Source organism: Rattus norvegicus, chromosome 12 (genome assembly GCF_021556685.1).
Source record: "Rattus norvegicus strain SHRSP/BbbUtx chromosome 12, alternate assembly SHRSP_T2T, whole genome shotgun sequence".
In the NCBI taxonomy this organism is placed as follows: domain Eukaryota; kingdom Metazoa; phylum Chordata; class Mammalia; order Rodentia; family Muridae; genus Rattus; species Rattus norvegicus.
This window is the reverse complement of record NC_141545.1, coordinates 1,123,449-1,144,023: the sequence shown is the minus strand read 5'-3', so window position 1 is coordinate 1,144,023 and position 20,575 is coordinate 1,123,449. Positions and strand designations below refer to the sequence as shown.

The 20,575-nt window shown below is 43.1% G+C and overlaps 1 protein-coding gene, 1 non-coding gene and 1 pseudogene across 2 annotated transcripts in view; all 3 read left to right on the top strand.

Annotated features, from left to right (window-relative positions):
* Positions 1 to 13,049: 13,049 nt before the first annotated feature.
* LOC148001923 (18S ribosomal RNA) lies at positions 13,050 to 13,963 on the top strand (annotated as a pseudogene; the record flags this gene model as incomplete).
* Positions 13,964 to 14,237: 274 nt separating this feature from the next.
* Spetex2l3 (Spetex-2 protein like 3) overlaps positions 14,238 to 20,575 on the top strand; it is a 79,822-nt gene continuing 73,484 nt past the window's right edge. Inside the window, exon 1 of the mRNA XM_087579581.1 lies at positions 14,238 to 14,564. The gene's annotated coding sequence lies outside the window, so the exon portion shown is untranslated. The remainder of the gene's footprint in view (positions 14,565 to 20,575) is intronic.
* On the top strand, positions 15,045 to 15,197 carry LOC134481425 (5.8S ribosomal RNA). Its single transcript, XR_015634984.1, has one exon. It is a non-coding gene; the product is annotated as a 5.8S ribosomal RNA (ribosomal RNA).

The window sequence follows — 20,575 nt, the reverse complement described above, 5'->3', positions numbered from 1 at the left end:
GTCCTACAAAGAATAATAGATCGAAAACTCAAACACAAGGTGGAAATCTAACCCTAGAAAAAGCACAAAAGTAGTCTTCTTGCAACAAAGCCAAAGGAAGAGAAATACACAAATATAATTCCATCTCTAACAACAAAAAAATAACAGGAAACAACAATCCTATTCTTTAATATCTCTTAATATCAATGGACTCACTTCTCTAATAAAAAGACATGGACAAACAGAGTGGATACTTAAAGAGGACTCAGTATTTGCTGCAAACAGGAAACCCACATAAGTGACAATGACAGACATTACCACAGAGTAAATTGTTGGAAAATAATTTCCCAAGCAAATGGTCCAAAGAAAAAATCTGGACTAGCCATTCTCATATCGAATAAAATCAACTTTCAACTAAAAGTTTTCAGAAAAGATAAGGAAGGACACTTCATATTCATCGAAGGAAAAGTCCAACAAGATAAACTCTGAGTCCTGAATATCTATGCTCCAAATGCAAGGGCACTTATATTCATAAAAGAAACCTTACTAAAGCTCAAAGCATATATTGCATGTCACACAATAACACTGGGAGATTTCAACACTCCACTCTCATCAATGGACAGCTCATAGAAACAGAAATTAAACAGAGACATAGAGAAACTAACCTCAGTTATGAACCAAATGGACTTAACAGATATTATTAGAACATTTCATCCTAAAACAAAAGAATATACCTTCTTCTTAAAACCTCATGGTACCTTCTCCAGCACTGACCATATAATTGATCACAAAACAGACCTCAACAGATATAATATTGAAATAATTGCATGCATCCTATCAGATTACCATGGACTAAGGCTTGTTTTCAATAACAACAATAGTGAGAGAAAGCTCACGTATACATGGAGGCTGAATAACACTCTACTCAATGATAACTTGGTCATGGAAGAAATAAATTAAAGACTTTTTAGGATTTAATGAAATTAAAGGTACAACGTACCCAAACCTATGGAACACAATGAAAGCAGTGCTAAGAGGAAAACTCACAGCTCAAAAAGAAATTGGAGAGAACATACATTAGCACCTTGACAGAACACCTAAAACCTCTAGAACTAAAAGAAGCAAATGCACCCAAGAAGAGTAGAATGCAGGAAATTCTATTAAACTCAGGGCTGAAATCAACCAAGTAGAAACAAAAAAGGAGTATACAAAGAATCAACAAAAGTGGGAGCAGGTTTTTTGAGAAAATGAACAAGATAGATAATAAACCCTTAGCCTGGCTAACCAGAGGGCACAAGGTATACAAATTAACAAATCAGAAATGAAAAGTAAGACATAACAAGAGAATCTGAGGAAATTCAGAAAATAATCAGATCCTACTACAAAAGCTTATATTCAACAATACAGGAAAATATGTATTGAATGGATAATTTTCAAGACAGATACCAGGTACCAAAGTTAAGTTAGGATCACACAAAGCATCTAAACAGTCCCATAACTACTAAAGAAATAGAAGTAGTTATTAAAAGTCTCCCAAACAAATAAAGCCCAGGACCAGATGTGTTTAGTGCAGAATTCTATCAGACCTTCATAGAAGATGTCATACCAATATGGTGCTAACTATTCCACAAAATAGAAAAAGAAGGAACACTAGCCAATTGCTTCTATGAAACCATAATTATGCTTGTTGCTATTCAATATTGGCTGCACCCGTCCAGAAAGAGCACACCAAACCAATACCAACACGGTTCCATGTGGTGAGATTTAATAATTCCCTTATTAAATACAAGGGGAAGGGGCCAGAGAAAGAACAGAAAAGAGAGTGAGGGTGGAGGGAGTCTGCTTTTATTTGTACTGTGAGGTAAAGATGCCCAGGTGGAGGTGAGACTTGAGCCAAAACGTCTTCTGGGAATGTATGGTGTTACTGCTAAAGGCAACACTTGATACCAACAATGCTTATACCTAAACCACACAAAAAAACAAGAAAGAAAGAGAACTTCAGAGCAATTTCCCTTATGAATATCAAAGCAAATACACTCAATAAAATTCTTACAAACCAAATCCAAGCAACCATCAAAATGATAGCCCTTCATGATGAAGTAGACTTCATCCCAAGGATGCAGAGATGGTTCAATATATGGAAATCCATCAATGTAATTCACTAGAGGGGCAGGCAGTGAAAGGTACCCTGATTCCTGCTGGAGATAGGTTGAAACCCCACGACACTTAAAGGCGACTGCCGGTGCCTTCCCAATTTCCCAGGATATCAGTTCCCCCCCAAAGACCCCTTTACAGAGGTTTGAGACAGACCAGTCATGTAGGGCAATGCTGCAAACCCCTTGACCACAGGTCATGTAGGCTCAAGACAGATCAGAGGTAGAAGCAGGATCACACCTACAAATAAGTATATGAGGAGGTCTTCCCAAGCTCTCAGGACAAACCAATAGGAAGTACCTTCTGTCAGACACTGACCCATTCACAAAACTATTTAAGAACAATGAAAGGCGTGCAGGAATTATCGTCTACGAGCTTGTTATAAGAGCTGTTACTCTGCCACTTGGACATGAGATCTGCTCTCCGGAAATCATCACTTCCAGAATCTCCCTTGCACTCCTCACTGGCTAGTCAGTCACCTGCTGGTTCAGCCCAGCCCAGGTAACCAAAGTGGCAGGCAGTCGGGGTAAGGAGAAGGACCAGCAGTTGGGGTGGCAAATAAATGGTCCCCCTCCCTGCCTGAGATCTTTCTCCCTTTACCTGTACCCACACAACTAGCCAGCCTGGTCAGAGATCACTGTGGAGAGCACTAGGGCACCAGAGCCCTAAAATGTAGTGCTCCAACAATGATCAACAAAACTGCAGTGCAGGAAGGTGAGTCACCTCCCCCAACTCTGGAGACTAACAACCTATCTTTTCCTGCTGAGTTTTCAGTCAGCACCATCTCAAGCTTAGGTCAAGCTGAAGGGGCACCTGAAGGCTCCTGGCCAGAGCTACTCTCTGGGGTTGGCTGAAGGTCCCTCTAGCCCCTGTCTAAATCCAGACAGCCTGCAAAACAGCCTGCAATCGGTTTTGGCAAACTCCCTATCTAACCTGCTAATGCAGCAGACACTTAAAGCTACAGGGCACCTAGTTCTTTAATCTGCAGAAAGGCTTAACGTTTTGGACTTCTGTGGAATCCCCCAAAGCCGATATGCCAAGGGAATGTTCCCATTGGACAAACCGTTTCTCCTCTTTTCTGTGACAGTTCACTGACACACACGAAAACACAACATTAAAAAAAAAAAATTCCTCAGTTCCTGCACCCGCCCTCCCCCCTCCCCTGCCGGCAGTGTTGTTGCAGCTTTCCACAGCCCAACACCCACCCTGTGGCAGTGTGGGGTAAGTGTGGTCAAACTTCTAAGTCCTGTATCACCTAGGGGATGTGCCCTGTGGCAGAGCTGATGCAAAAAACCCCCAAGGCTTCAAAGGAGACACTAAGCAGACTGTCTGCTCCTCCGTCTCCCCCCAGTGCAGGACTCCATTAAAAAAACAAAGGAGCTTCCACTTGCCTCTCCCCTTACTCCACCTCCCCCCATCCAACTAAGGAGATCTCTCCTTAGAGGTAGTTGTTAAAACAGCCAACCAGATAAAGACCACATTAGGACAGAAGCTATCACCTATAAAGACAATGGAATACCCAAGGAAACCCAGAACCCCACCTCCAAAACACCCCCAATTCTAAGGGCCACTGTTGACAGCACACCTAAAAGCTCTAGAACAAAAAGAAATAAATAAACCCAAGAGGAGTAGAAAGCAGGAAATAATCAAAATCAGAGCTGAAATCAACCAAGTACAAACAAAAATGAGTATACAAAGAATCAGCAAAACCAGGAGCTGGTTCTTTAAGAAAATCAACATGATAGATAAACCCTAAACTAACCAGAGGTCACAGAGAGTGTATCCAAATTAACAAAATCAGAAACGAATAGGGAGGCATACCAGCAGCATCTGAAGAAATTTAAAAAAAAAAATTAGATCCTACTACAAAAGTGTATATTCAACAAAACTGGAAAATCGGGAAGAAATGGACAATATTCTAGACAGATACCAGGTACCAATGCTACATCAGGAACAAATAAACCATCTAAATACCCCCATAACTCCTAAAGAAATTGAAGCATTTATTGTTATTAAGAGTCTCCCAACCAAAAAGAGCCCAGGTCCAGATGGATTCAGGTCTGAATTCTACCAGACCTTCACAGAAGACCTCATACTAATGCTGTTCAAACTATTCTACAGAATTGAAACAGATGGAACACATCTAAATTCCGTCTATGAATTAATAATTGTATAATAAGATTATACAATTAATCTTATACTGAAACCACACAAAGACCCAACAAAGAAAAAGAAGTTCAGACCAATTTCCCTTATTATTATTGATGCAAAAATACTCACAAATGTCTTAAAACGGAATCCAAGAACACATTGAAATGATCATCCATCATAATCAAGTAGGCTTCATTCCAGGGATGCAGGGATTGTTTAATATATGAAAACCCATCAATGAAATCCACTATATAAACTAACCCAAAGATAAGAATGACATGGTCATTTGATTAGATGCTGAAAAAGCATTTGACAAAGTTCAACACCCCTTCATGATAAAAGTCCTGGAAAAATCAGGAATTCAAGGCCTATATCTGTACATAGTAAAAGCAATATACAGCAAACCAGTAGCTAACATCAAACTAAATGGAGAGAAAATTGAAGCAACCCAACTAAAATCAGGAAGTAAACAAGACTGCCCACTCTTTCCCTACTTATTCAATCTAATAGTCGAAGTCATAGCCAGAGCAATTAGAGAGTGAAAAGAGGTCAAAGGGATATAAATTTGAAAGGAAGAAATCAAATTATCACTATTTGCAGATGATATGATAGTATAGTTAAGTGACCCCCAAAAGTTCCAGCAGAGAACTACTTAACCTGATAAACAACTTCAGCAAAGTGCCGGGGTATAAAATTAACTCAAACAATTCACTAGCCTTCTACTCAAAGGATAAACAGGCTGAGAAAAAAATTAAGGAAATGACACCCTTCACAATATTCCCAAGTAATGTAAAATATCTTGGTGTGACTTTAACCAAGCAAACGAAAGATCTGTATGACAAGAACTTCAAGTCTCTTAAGAAAAATTTGAGGAAGAACTGAGAAGATGGAAAGATCTTCCATGCTCATGGATTGGCAGGATTAATATAGTAAAGATGGCCATTTTGCCCAAAGCAATCTATAGATTCAATACAATCTCCATCAATATCCCTACTCAATTGTTTATAGAGATAAAAAGAGCAATTTGCAAAACCCAGGATACCGAAAACTATACTCAATATTAAAAGAACTTCTGTGCGAATCACCATCCCTGACTTCAAACAGTATTACCGAGGAATCGTCATAAAAACTGTATGGGATTGGTACAGAGACAGACAGATAGATCAGTGGAATAGAATTGAAGACCCAGAAATAAACCCACACACCTATAGTCACTTGATCTTTGACAAAGGAGCTAAAAACATCCAATGGCAGAAAGATAACATTTTCAACAAATGGTGCTGGTACAATTGGAGGTCAGCATGTAGAAGAATGCAAATTGATCCATTCTTATTACCATGTACAAAGCTTAAGTCCAAGTGGATCAAGGCCCTCCACATCAAACCAGATACACTCACACTAAGAGAAGAAAAAATGGGGAAGTGTCTTGAACACATGGGCACTGGACAAAATTACCTGAACAAAACGCCAATGGCTCATGCTCTAATATCAAGAATTGACAAATGGGACCTCATAAAGCTGTAAAGCTTTTGTAAAGCAAAAGACACTGTCAATAGGATGAAATGGCAACCAACAGATTGGGAAAAGATCTTTATAATTCCTACATCTGATACAGGGTTAATATCTAAAACATACAAAGAACTCAAGAAGTTAGCATCCAGAGAGTGAAATAACCCTATTAAAAATGGGGTGCAGAGCTAAACAAATCATTCTCAGCAGAAGATTATCGAATGGCCAAAAAACAGCTAAAGAAATGTTCAACATCCTTAATCATCAGGGAAATGCAAATCAAAGCAACCCTGAAATTCTACCTCACACCATTCAGAAAAGCTAAAATAAAAAACTCAGTTGACAGCAGATGCTGAGGAAGATGTGGAGAAAGAGGAACACTCTTCCATTGTTGGTGGGATTACAAACTGGTGCAACCACTTTGGAAATCAGTCTGGAGTTTCCTCAGAAAATTGGAGATTGCACTACCTGAGAACCCAGTATACCTCTCTTGGGCATATACCCAAAAGATGCTCCAACATACAACAAAGACACATGCTCCAGTCTGTTCATATCAGCCTTATTTATAATAGCCAGAAGCTGGAATGAACCCATATGCCCTTCAACAGGGGAATGGAGACCAAAAAGTGGTACATCTACACAGTGGAGTACTACTCAGCTATCAAAAACAATGAGGTCATGAAATTCATAGGCAAATGGAATGAACTAGAAAATATCATCCTGAGTGAGGTTACTCAATCACAGGAAAGCACACTTGGTATGCACTCATTGATAAGTGGATATTAGCCAAAAAGCTCGAATTACCCAAGATCCAATCCACAGACCACAGGAAGCTCAAGAAGAAGGATGACCAAAGTTCAGATGCTCCCACTCCTTCTTAAAAGGGGATATATATATATATATATATATATATATATATATATATATATACATATATATATGTGTGTGTGTGTATGTATATGTATGTATGTGTATGTGTATGTATATGTATATGTATATATATGTATACTAGATAAGATTGATGAAGTTATAAAATGCATCATGAAAGGAACCGGATATAGATCTCTCCTGAGAGACAAATCCAGAGCATGTCCAATACAGAAGTCAATGCTAGCAGCAAACCACTGATCTGAGAACAAGAGCCTTGGAGGGAATTAGACGAAATATTGAAAGAGTTGAAGGAGCATGCAACCCCATCAAAACAACAATGCCAACCAAACAGAACTTCCAGGGCCTAAACCAGTTCCGAAAGACTATACATGGAATAATCCAGGGCTCCAACTGCATATATAGCAGAGAACAGACTTGTTGGGGCACCAGGGGAAGGGGATGCCCCTGGTCTTGCCAAGGTTGGACCACCAGTGCAGGGGAATATGAGGGGGGGATAAAGTGGATATTTAGGGGGAATACCTTTGTGGGAGAGGGGGAGGGGAGGAAATATACAGGAAATTGGGAAGGGGAATAATGTTTGAAATGGAAGTAAAGAAATATATCTAATAAAAATTTTTAAAAAATTAAAATTTAGGAACCAAGAAGATGCCAATGCCAGTTCTAGCTATAATGTTTAGGTCCTGAAATGGAGAAAGGGAGTTAATAAAAGTGAAGACACTGACCACCTTTTGATTTTCAGGCAAGTGGCCACAAATAACTTGAGCCTTCTATATTTATACAATGACAAATGTGTTTACCCAAGCAGTGATATCATTGCTTACATTATTAAAAAAGACATAATATCCACATTTCAAAAGCTCTATCTTTACACAAAGCCCCCGATAGTTCCCCCTCCTCCTCCCATTTTTTGGATCAATCACCACCTAAACTTATTTTGCATTAAAAAGCACAATTTCAGCAAGACAAAAGAGATGTCTGGCCAGGCATGTCCTGTAAACAGGAAGACATAACCCGTCTGGTAGCAAACATGGTTACATAGTTATGCATGGTGAGAGGCCGAATTAAACATTTGTTGGTAAACTATCTCTAGTTATTATCTCCTATCATAATTCCCTTTTAATTGCAGACAGACAAGTTCATTTTACAAAGCAGATCTTCTAGACATCTTTCTAATATATAGATCTTTGTAAGATGTAATCATTCTAAGAGCCATTTTCAAGTCTCTATCAATCCAACATAATCTCTACATTTCCCATGTCTCCATTGATCAGATATAGCTTCTTAAATATAGTTATGTAAGCAGGACCTACCTCTCTCCACAATTAACACAGACTTGCTCAGTGTGACTGGGTACTTCTCTAAAGATATGATTATTAGTCTCAAATTACCAGGATTTTTGGTAGCATCTGGAGGATTGATAGATACAAAAAGAGGTGAAGAACATTTTATCCCTTGAAAGAGTTTTGAGAAAGATGTAGAATCATCCACAGTGACTTAGCCTGTGTGACTCCAGATGGCCTTGTCCATGACTGATGAAGTGATACAATTTTGATAATGACTATATGCAGTAAAATGAAGGAAAGGAGAGCTTGTAGGGCATGCAAACTTGGTACTAAATATAAAGGCCACCAAATTTCCCTTGTCAACTGAGAAGTGGTTTAAATGGACTTGCCACATTAGAATCCTGTCACTGAATCACTCATATGCTATTCCTTGCAGCAGCTACATGGCCACTGCCAGAAAGAGGTAGCACCTCTGCTAAATTATTTCTGATACATGCATGAGGATCTGAGTGCAGTCTCCAGAGAATATGTAAAAAGTCATGGGACTGTGCTCCAAGCTAATCATCCTGGTGCCTGTGAAATGGAGAAGAAAGAAACCCTGTGGCTTGACAGAGCCCCAGTCTAGCTAAATTGGTAATTCCATGGTCACCTTGAGACCATGTCACAAAATCAATACAGTAGAGAGTGACTGAGAATAATACCCAGTATTGACCTTTGACCTCCTTATTCCCACTTGTGGACATGCACCTGCAGACACATGTACTCCCACACAAACATGTACACACAAATTTCTCCGACCTTATAAGCAGACTCAAGCCTCTTTAGAAAGTTTCATGTCAATTTTTACCCTGCAACATCTCTCATACAGCACATTGTTCCTTATTGTTTGCACTTTATCTCTTCTTAGTTTTAGATATAGTATGCCCATTGTCTATCTTAATGGACTTCATCTTTAAAAATAACCTCAGAATCATTATATTCATTCAGCCTCCTTGTCTTTAGGCAACAGAAATCATTTTTTTTTTACTTATTTTTACAGAAGACTGGAGAGATGACGGAGAAGTTAAGAACATGTACTACTTTTGAAGAAGACCCATGTTAGATTCAAAGAACTAGATGACTCATAATCACTGGTAATTTCAGTTTCAGGGACCCAATACCCTTCCTTTTCTAGCCTCCACAGGCAACCCTATGCATGCAAATACTCACACATAATTTAATAAAGACACACACACCCCACACACACACACGTTTACAATTTAAATTATTTTCTGGCCTTATTTTTTTTTTACTAGGACGAAGACGGTAAAATTATTCAATCTTCTTCAAATTTCTGAAGGGGAACAACATTTTGCCTTCTCAATAGGAGACAAACCCCTCCAGATTTAGAGGAATCTAAATCCAAGTTGACACAAATGTCCATCATATACATTAATGTTCCTTTCGAATTGTCTTTTACTTTTCCATAATGGGTATTGCTTACAATTGTGTTGCTGTAGATTTGGTTTTACCACAGGCTTCTTTGATGCTCTGAGCTGTTTTGATTTTAATTTCCGCTCCTCTCTCAATTAGCTTCTCAGCCTACATTGTTATTCTATCTTATCATTCACTTTATACCATCCATGCTCCATAAATTTGAAGAAGATAACAACAATTTCTGCTTAAAGTGTACTTCTTTTCCTTATAGTCACTGTATTGAAAAACATAGACTTTTGCCTTTAATTGTTGTTTTGTTTCTTTGACATGAGCTTTTTCCTTGAGTATAATAATATTGTTTTACTCTTTTAAATTTATCCTTTCCAAGTAAGACAATAGAAAACTTGTGGGGGTGCTTTGTAAATGAATATGAGGATGATCCCTCTTGTCTACATTTTGATGTCTTATAAATTTGAAAAATGAGTGCTGATTCAGCAACTAAATCCTGCACAGGCAACCACTGTGGAGAGTCCAGTGGAAGTGCTCCATGACTCCTGATGGATGTCAGATCCCCTTGGACTCCATACACTTGACATTTTAAACTAATATATTACCCTAAACTCAGGTTGTTGGGGTATTTTCTTTCATCCTCTACCTCATATCTCAGACAGAATGAAGAATATTATATTGGAACAAGGTCACTTGATTCTATTTCACGATGTGACTAAGAAACCTGGAATCTCCTAGTAGTATTCCTGATTTGGGTATAAAGGAGAACATTTTGTTTTATTTCTCTAGTTACATATAGTACATCTCAGTGTAGATGCCTATTCCTCCACCATGCAAGGAAAGGTCCCTATAAATCTAAGTGATACAAATGCAAGTGCTATTGTCTGGTCACCCTGGTTACACAATTCCACTGTGGAAAAGTCTCTGGAATCTACATGCCCCATATTTAAGTTTTTTGATTCACCAATATGAGTAATACATGTTCATGAGTCTGAGCTTATAGTATCCAGGAGTTGTTTAGCTTATCTCTGCAAGACCAAGTTGCTTTCATATGAACTATATATGTATTCTTTTTTAAATTCTCAATATTATGTTCTGTTGCTCTGTAATACTAGGCAGAAATTCCATGTATGTAATTTTTTTCTTGCTCCAGAAATGGGAGAAACGGAACACACATATGTATAGAGATACTTTCTCTAAGTCTGGGTATGTATCACCTTTACAGAATTCGTACCATATCTCATGTCAATCTATTTCCTTACTTTAATTTATGCATATATTTTAAGTCCTATATTTATAGAATTCTAATTTTCTGATTCTTTTAGTTGAGTATTTGCTTGTTTCTGCATGTGATTGCACACATGTGGATGACGGAGTACAATTTATGGCATCCATTTCCTCCTTCCATTCTGTATGTCCCAAGGACCAAACCAAGGTTAACAGCCTTGGCAACCAATATCTTTACCTACTGAGCTATTTCACTCTTCCTAGTATATTTCATAATTTATCGTTGCAAGCCCACTTGCTACCCCATGCCAAAAAAGGAATGTTTTCTTGCTGGTGTGTGCTATAATCTAAAGCATTTCTTTAGATTAAGTCATTGTCCTCTTTAATACCCTATTATGATACATATAATATCTGTGGGCATGCAGAAACACATATACATACATAATTTCACTGACACACACTGTCGGTGCCCCATGCCTGCACCGAGACAGTACCGAGAATCGGGCGAAAGCCTGCGGAATTAAAGAAACACACACACACACAGGTTATTATTAGGCATTCTTTTGTAAAATTTTTAATATCACTTCAATACATAAGCTTAGAGATATACACCCACAAACTCTCACCTACAAACTATATAGGAAGGTTTTTTATCAATGTGATATAAAACTAGAGATAACTTGGAAGAGGAAGAAGAAATCTTTTTTTTTCTTTTTCTTTTTTCTTTTTTTTCCGGAACCCAGGGACTTGCGCTTGCTAGGCAAGCGCTCTACCACTGAGCTAAATCCCCAAGCCCGGAAGAAGAAATCTTAACTAAGAAAAAAATTCTTCATAAGATTGTCCTATGAAAAAGCCTGTGGGCACTTTCTTATTCAATAATTTCGTTGGAGGGCCCAGCTCCCTGTAGGTTGTCCCACTGCTGGGTTTATTGTTCTAGCTTTTGTAAAAACAGAGGCTGAGCAAGCCATAAATATAGACCAATAAACAATCTTCTTCCCATGTCTCTCTAACATTTCCCGCCTGCTTAATCACTGGGATATCTTCCCACTCTACCTGATGCAACTATGATTTGTTTTAGTGATTTTGTGTTTTGGACTGATGGCTCCTAATGGGATCATAAAATAAGACTTAAGTTGAATCTTTCAACGTTCTAGAAAATGTGTAGAATAATTTTATTCTAATACCCCCATCTTTGAGACACAGGACATTATATATGAAAGGTCAGAAAGTTTCTGCCATAAATATAGGCATCCTGTAAGGTTAATTCTTTACAACCAATAGGTCCAGGTAAGAACTAGGTAGATAAATATTAGCAAAATGATTGTACATTGTAAGGTTAGTTCATATAAGGAAGTAGCCATGTTTGAAAGTGTCATATAATTGAGGGCCACGTAAGGTAGTAATTCAAAGAAAAAAGTGACAGAATGTATCACAGATAAAATATGCCCAAGTCACATGAGAACAGCTTCGGAATAAGAGAACACACAAGAGTAGAGAAAGAGAGACAAAAATAGATAATAGAAAGACAGAGAGAAGTAGAGCAAGAAAGAGAAGTTGTCGTGTGTGGCATGTGTTTACAGAAGCTTTCTGGACATAATTTTACAGATTCAGGTTCTGAGAGAACAAACTATTCACTGGGGGAAAACAGAAAAAGCTGGAGAATTAGAAGGATCCAGAAGATTGTTACACATTGTCCAAATTAATGTGAGTCCAAGTAGAACAACTCATGAAGATGCCAAGAGAAACCATATTGAATCAGGCAGCTTGGAAGGTTGGATTACATGTAGGCTAGAAGCTCCTAGTATTAGGTCTATAAATAGTAGAAGAGAGGGAAAGAATACTCTGGCCTCAACCTAAAGGACGTATTTGCATAGCTTGGGTAAGACTCTTATCTCAGCACTTTATCTAAGAAAAGAAAAGTGACATTCACTTAGAAAGACATACAGACAGGCACACAGACAGACAGACAGACACACAAATACACAGAGACACACAAACACACAAACATAGAAACATAGAGCAGTGTGGGGAGGGAGGGAAGAAGAGAGGGAGGGAAGAAGGGAGAGAGAATGCTTGCAGTCAAGCATTGAACTGAGAACAATGTTCCAAAAAGAGAAGTTAGAGAAAGAACTGAAGTAGTTGAAGGGGTTTGTCACCCCATAAGAAGAACAATATCAACCAACCAAACCCCTGCCCTCGATCTTCCATGGACTAAACAACCATCCCAAGAATACACAAGGATGAGCCTATGGCTCCATCTGCATATGAAGCAGAGGATATCCTTTTCAGGCACCAATGGGAGCAAATGCCCTTGGTCCTGTCAAGGCTTGATGCCCCAGTGTAGGGAACTGTCAGAATGGGCAGGTTGGAAGGAGTGAGTGGGTGAGTGAGGAACTGCCCTCATAGAACAGGAGGCATGAGGGGAAATAATAGCTGGTTTCTAGAGGGCAAATCAGGAAAGGGGATAATATTTAAAATGTGAATTTAAAAAATCCCCTCCCCCAATGAGAGAAAAAGAAAGAGAAATAGAGAAAGAAAAAGAAAAACAAATGGGTGTACATAACTAAACAGAAGCAGGCTGGCGATGTGGAGGCGTTATTCCCATGATAGTCAAGCAGCTTCCGGGAAACCAAAGTCTTAGGGTTCCAGGGGAGTATGGTTGCAAAGCTGAAACTTAACGGAATTGATGGAAGGGCACCACCAGGAGTGGAGCCCGCAGCTTAATTTGACTCAAGACGGGAAACCTCACCCAGCCCAGACACAGACAGGATTGACTGATAGCTCTTTCTCGATTCCCTGGGTGGTGGTGCATGGCCGTTCTTAGTTGGTGGAGCGATATATTTGGTTAATTCCGATAACGAACGAGACGCTGGCATGCTAACTAGTTACACTACCCCCGAGCACTCTGTGTCCCCCAACTCCTTAGAGGGACAAGTGGCATTCAGCCACCCAAGATGGAGCAATAACAGGTCTGTGATGCCCTTAGATGTCTGGGGCTGCACGCGTGCCACACTGACTGGCTCAGCGTGTGCCTACCCTATGCCGGCAGGCGTGGGTAACCCATTGTACCTCATTTGTGATGGAGATCAGGGATTGCAATTATTCCCAATGAACGAGGAATTCCCAGTAAGTGCGGGTCATAAGCTTGCGTTGGTTAAGTCCCTGCCCTTTGTACACACCGCCCTTCCCTACTGCCGATTGGATGGTTTAGTGAGGCCCTAGGATCGGCCCCGCCAGGGTAGGCCCACGGCCATGGCGGAGCGCTGAGAAGACGGTCGAACTTGACTATCTAGAGGAAGTAAAAGTCGTAACGAGGTTTCCGTGAACCGGCGGAAGGATCATTAACGGAGAAGGCCGAGGGGGTGTCCGGTCCTTTCTCAGGCCCATGTGAGTCCCTCCTCTCACCAGGAGGCGCGTCCCCGGGTCCCAGTCGCCTTCTTGGCGCGCGCTGCGGCCGGTCGGCCAAGTGAGCGTTTCGGGAAAGGCAGGGGACGTTACAGAGCAGTGCGGTGGGGGTGTCGGGTCTGGTCTGTCCAGGGACCTCCTCTGTTCTCTCTCTCTCCCTCCCTCCTCTGCTTCCGTCCTCGCCTCCGTGCGCCTGCCTCCGCCTCCGCCTCTGCCACTGCTGCCTCCACCGCCACCGCCTGCACCTCCCTTGCCCGCCAGCCAGCCACGGCCCTCGGAGTACTGAGGTCATTCTGCCTCTCTCTGGACCGGCTCCGTAATCTCATCTCGTGTGCACCGGGGGCGGTACATGATCTCTTCCCGGGCGGTGGCCGGGACGCGCTCGCTCTCCTCATGGCACCTGCTGCCCCTCCGCCACAGCTCTCCCGCTCTGACGGTGCTGGGGTGGCTCTGTCGCGTGCGGAGGGTGCCTGTGCCGCGGGTGGGCTCACGCACCCACCCCGCCTTCTGGGCCTCGCGTGGCCGCCCCGCTCTTGTCCGGTACCTACCTGACCTGTTCCAGCGTGGAGGTTTAAAACCCGGGGGGGGGGGGTCGCCCTACAGTCCGTAGGTCGTCCGTGGGAGGGCTTCCCAGTTCTTCCCCCCACCTGGTGCTCCCTCAGACTCAGCGGGCCCCCTCCGGCTGCCTGCGCTTCCAGAGGTGGCGGTCGGGGGTCCGTGTCTGGAGCCCCCTCTGGGCGCCCGTGGGGTCCCAGCCCAAGCGCCCGACTTGCCCGCCCATTGGCCGGCCGCTGCCGGGTGCTGGGTTGGCGGCGTCCCATGTCCCATGTGTCCTGCCTTTCCGTTGCCGACCCTGTCTTTTTTTTTCATTTCACATGTATCCTTTAGTTTCCCGCTGGCTGGCCTGAGGTGGAGCTGCCTCGCCTTGTCCCCTCTCTTCCCATGCAGCAGGGGCGGACGGGTGAGCTGGTGCCGTTGTTAGCACCCATATGAGTTCGCTCACACCCCAGATACCGATACGACTCTTAGTGGTAGATCACTTGGCTCGTGTGTTGATGAAGAACGCAGCTAGCTGCGAGAATTTATGTGAATTGCAGGACACATTGATCATGGACACTTTGAACGCACTTGCGGCCCTGAGTTCCTCCTGGGGCTACACCTTTCTGGGAGTTGCTTGAGGATCAATTGCCGCCCCCCCCCCTGCGGTTTTGCTGCCTGGGGGGGGGGGCGCGTTGCGCCGCTGGGACTCTGCTCGCAGGGCCTCTCCCCTCGGCCATCCGTCTCCCGAAGTTCAGATCTGGGTTGCGTCTGGCGGTCCTCCACGCCCGGTGGGTCTGCGAGGGCCTTGTCCTCCCCGTCCACCAGTGCCGCTCGCCGGCCACCCTCTTCGTGGCTCCTTCCTGCTCGCTCAGCCGCTCCCGCTCCCATTCTCGCCCGCTCTCCCCCACAGTGGGGACGTGTTGGCGTGGGCTGGTCGGGTGCCTGGGCGCGAGACGGGCCCTGTCGCCGTGATCGGTCACCGAGCCTCTGGTCTGGTGGGAGGCGGGCCCCGCCCACTGGCTCAGTGCATCCATCGCCGCCATGCACCCACCAGTGCTCACAGAGAGAGCGACCTGGGAGGGTCAGATGGGGGTGGAGGGGCTTACCGCACCCGCCGGGGCCGGTCTCAGGTACCTCTCCTCCCCCCTCCCTCTGCCGGGGGCAGACTGCTCGGTTGCCAGCCGGCGGGATGCCGCAGCGTCCGTGCGCTTATGCAACTTGTCCCCGGGATGTGGGAGCTGGCCGGGGTAGAGAGGTGGCAGGCCCCGGCCTGGGACCTTGGCGCCCTCTTGCTCTCCTCTCCACCCGTCCGCCCGCGGCCACCCACGCCTTCTTTTCCTCCTTCCCCTCTCTATGGAGACCTCAGATCAGACGTGGCGACCCGCTGAATTTAAGCATATTAGTCAGCGGAGGAAAAGAAACTAACCAGGATTCCCTCAGTAACGGCTAGTGAAAGAGCCCCGCGCCGAATGCCCTCTGCATGCCGTGGCTCCGGAAATGTGGCGTACAGAAGACCCACTCCCCGGCGCCGCTCGTGGGGGGCCCATGTCCTTCTGATCTAGGCCCAGCCCGTGGACGGTGTGAGGCCGGTAGCAGCCCCCCGGAGCGCCGGGCCCAAGTCTTCCCGGAGTCAGGTTGCTTGGGAATGCAGCCCAAAGCCGGTGGTAAACTCCATCTAAGGCTAAATACCGGCACGAGACCGATAGCCAACAAGTACAGTAAGGAAAAGTTGAAAAGAACTTTGAAGAGAGAGTTAAAGAGGGTGTGAAACCATTAAGAGGTAAACGGGTGGGGTCAGCGCAGTCCACTGGGAGGATTCAACCCGGTGGCACGTGTTAGGCTGTGCCGGTGATCCCAGCGGATCTTTCCAGCTCCCCGTTCCTACCGACCGCTCCACCTGCGTGTTTTTTCTCCCCCCTCCACGCGTCCCGCTGTCTCCGTCCCCGCTCCTCCTAACAAGGGGGTCGGCGCGCGTTCAGGCAGAGGGCGCGGGATGTGGTGGGGGCGCGTGGGTTGGGCCGGGATTGGGGTTGGTGGGTGACCGCCCCAACCCTCCATCCCCACCCCCACCATCCACCCCCGCCCCCGGGTCAGCTACTTGCCTCCGCCGGGCGCACTTCCACCATGGCGGTGCGCAGAAACCAGCTACGGGACCGCTGGGAAGGCCCTGCGGGGAGGTTGACTGGGGCGGCGGTGCGGCATCACCCGTGGGCCCCGGAACACCCCATCTCGAGTGTTATAGCACATCCTCTCCATACAGAAGACACTGACAGACAGACAGACAGACACACACACACACACACACAAATACATATTTAAATATTTAAAATGATGTTTTAAAAAAAACCGTCTTTCTGTTTAACAGAGGTTTAAAGGGAAGTTGGCTGACAGAACGTTTTTGTGGTTTTTTATTCTCTTTTTTACCAAATAGGAGGTAGATTTGTTGGACCTTTTATTAAAAGCCAAAGTATTAAGTGGCCAGCCGATGTTTCAACTTTTCCCATTCTGTTCCTTTCATGAAAACCAGGGAGTGTTGCTTCTTTGGCTCTTCCTTTTTGAAACAAAATGAAAGGAGCTCTCAGTTGGCCTAGTTTCCCTGTTCATTTTCCGGCTTCCACCGTATGCTCGATGAAATAAAGTAAATAAATGAACATTTTCTGATTTATATCCTGCCTCTCCTGACTTACTGGCATCAGTGTAAAATGTAGGGGCTCCTGATATTGGAGTTCCCTTTATTATATGAGGGAGGATCCAGTTAGTTCGTTTTATGAACTGAAGTCGCTTGCTTTTAGGGCATCTGTTGTTAATCTCTCCTAAGAAGTTACTGCATGCTCTTTGCCAATGTTCATTTTGTACCTACAAAGAGGCAATTTCTGCATTAGTAAAAGGTACCACAATTTCAGTCGGATCCATTCCAACTAATTGTCGAAGTCTCAATTTTCCTTTAAGTATCAATTTAGAGACCTTCTCAATGTAGGTTTTCAGTTTCTTACTCTGTTTATGTGCTAAAATATCCATTCTAAGATATAATCTTCCCTCTGCATGAGAATTCCTGTAGGGGGATGAGTAGAGGGTAAGATGACTAATATGCAGGCCATCTTTGGATCAATACGATCTAGATGTGTGTCCTGCAATTTCCTTTCTACCAAAGCTAGCTCTTTCTCAGCATTAGCTGATAGTTTCCTTGGGCTATTTAAATCTTTATCGCCTTGTAACTTTTGAAATAAATTGTTCAACTCTTGAGTGGTCAAGCCAATCACAGGCCTCAACCAGTTAATATCTCCCAGTAGTTTCTGAAAATCATTAAGTGTCCTTAATTGATTTCTTTTGATTTGCACCCTTTGTGGCCTAATCTTTTGTAGACTTATTTTATACCCTAGATAATTAATAGAATCCCCTCTTTGTATTTTCTCCGGGGCGACTCATAATCCCCAGCAAGGTAAGGTTTTTTTCACTTCATCAAACATTCTTTCCAGGATATTTATATCTGAATCAGACAATAAAATGTCATCCATGTAATGATAAATAATAGATTGGGGAAATTGTTTGCGAATCATCTCCAATGGCTGCTGTACAAAATATTGACACAAGGTAGGGCTATTCAACATTCCTTGTGGCAGGACTTTCCATTGATATCTTTTTATGGAGCGACCTCTATTGAGGGTAGGCACTGAAAAGGCAAACCTTTCCTTATCGCCTTCATGTAGAGGAATAGTGAAAAAACAATCTTTTAAGTCAATCACTATAACAGGCCACTCCTTAGGCAACAAAGAAGGCAGTGGGATCCCAGGCTGCTGGGAACCCATCGGCTGAATAATCTTATTAATTGCTCTGAGATCTGTCAACACCCTCCATTTGCCAGACCTTTTTTTAATGATAAATACTGGAGAATTCCAAGGGCTGGTGGACTCCTCTATATGCTGAGCCTCCAGCTGCTCCTGGACTAGCTCTTCTAATGCCTGTAGTTTTTCTTTTGTCATAGACCACTGATCAATCCAGATGGGTTGGTCAGTCAGCCACCTTAGTGGCAAGGCTGTTGTTGTCTTAACAGCAGTGGCTCCTTGGGGTACCACTAAATTGTCAGCCTCTGCTGTATCTTGCTTATGGACAGCTTGGACAGTCTCTGACTGTCCTTGATAACATTCCCTGACTGATTTAAAGTTTTTATTAGGAGCCTGATGAATTTCGGGGTCAGACCCTGAAACTGAGGGGATATTAATTTGAGTTTTCCACTGCTGTAGTAGATCTCTTCCCCATAAGTTAATGGCTATATCAGCCACGTATGGCCTTAATTTTCCTACCTGACCTTCTGGTCCTATACATTTAAGACACCTGGTGCTTTGTTTCATGTGGGATAAAGTGCCAACACCTTGAAACTGCATATCCATTCCTTGAAGTGGCCAACTAGTGGGCCAAGATTTTGGAGAGATGATGGTAACATCTGCTCCAGTGTCAACCATTCCTTCAATTTCAATATTGTTTACCAGTATTTTTATTTTGGCCTTTGGTCCTCTATAGATGTTTGCCAAAATATTCGTTTTTGCTCCCTTTGAGGCTTTTGGAATTGTCCATAGGACTTCCCTCAGCCTCCTCTGGTCCCAGAACATCTATTTTTGAAGTCGTGCCGTTTAATTGTTCTGAGGAAGAGAACTCTCCCTGCCGGGCATTGGGCCCTGCGGGAGCCCCCCCTGGGAGTTTTTTGGGAGTATGTGGCCCCATCTGTCTGTTATTGCTTTACATTCCTTAGTCAAATGTCTACCTCTGCCACATCTTTGACACATTCCAGGAGGCATAGTCCCCCTTTTGGTATTCCTTTGGTTTTTCTTGCAGTAATATCTGAGATGACCCTGCTCACCACAATTAAAACATTTGAAATCTTGGGTCATCTCTAGCTGCCCAGTGGCAGCTTCTCCTATCACAGTCGTATCAGGAGAACAAGATCCAACAATAGCTGTATATCTCATCCACTCATCTATTGGTGCAAACCTCGCCTTCAGTGGTCTGATTACTTCCCTGCATTTGGTATTTGCATTTTCAAAGGCTAAAGACTCAATTATCGCCTTTCTTGCCATTGAATCTGATACACTCCTTTCCACAGCTGAGGTAAGCCTTTGTAAAAAGTCAGGGAAGGTTTCTTTAGGACCTTGTATGACTTGAGTGAATGTTTCAAGTCTTTTCCCTGATTCTGGGACTTTGTCCCAGGCCTTTAAGGCTGACAATCGACACCATGCCAGAGTTTCTTCATCATATACAGCCTGCACCTCTACTTCAGCAAAGCAGCCTTCACCAAGCAGTTGATCTGTGGAAATCTCTCTGCCCCTAGCTCTATTTTGTCGTGCTATCTCCCTCACTTCTTCTCTCCACCACGAAATCCATTGTAAATTTTCAGCAGGTTCTAGAATTGTTCTTACCATATCTTTGTTTTACAAATGGTGAATGCATTCCAAAATTAGTTACGCTTTCCTTAAATTTCCTCAATTCTAACACATCCATGGGTTGCCATTCAAATTCTTCATAACCCTGTGGATGATCATCGTCTGGAGGCCTTTGTTGTACACTAACTGGATAGACTAAAGTTTGTTTCCTAATAACCTTAGGATGGCTTTCCCTAATTTTATCTTCTTTCTCTACCTGAGTTTTTTCTTTAGTTGTAATTTTAAATTCCTCTCTTAAAGTCTGTACCCATGCTTCATATCTCTCCTTCTGTCTTTCCCCGTGTTCCTTGAGTTCCTGAATTCTCTGTTCAAGGCTTTGCTTCCACACTTTGAATTTTTCTTTATATTGTACTTCTAATAATCTGCTATCCATTATCTTTTGATTGATTAATTTTAAAAAGTTATTCTCCAAGTCTTGCTTCCAAACCTCATTACTTTCTCTCTGCTGTTCAGTATGACCTGTGAGCTGTTGTATGTTCTGTTCTAACATGCTTTCTAGTTCCTGTCTACCACCTTCATTTTCATCTTTCTGTCTCTTATTCTGATCTATAATTTCCTGTGTCTTCAATTCAATTG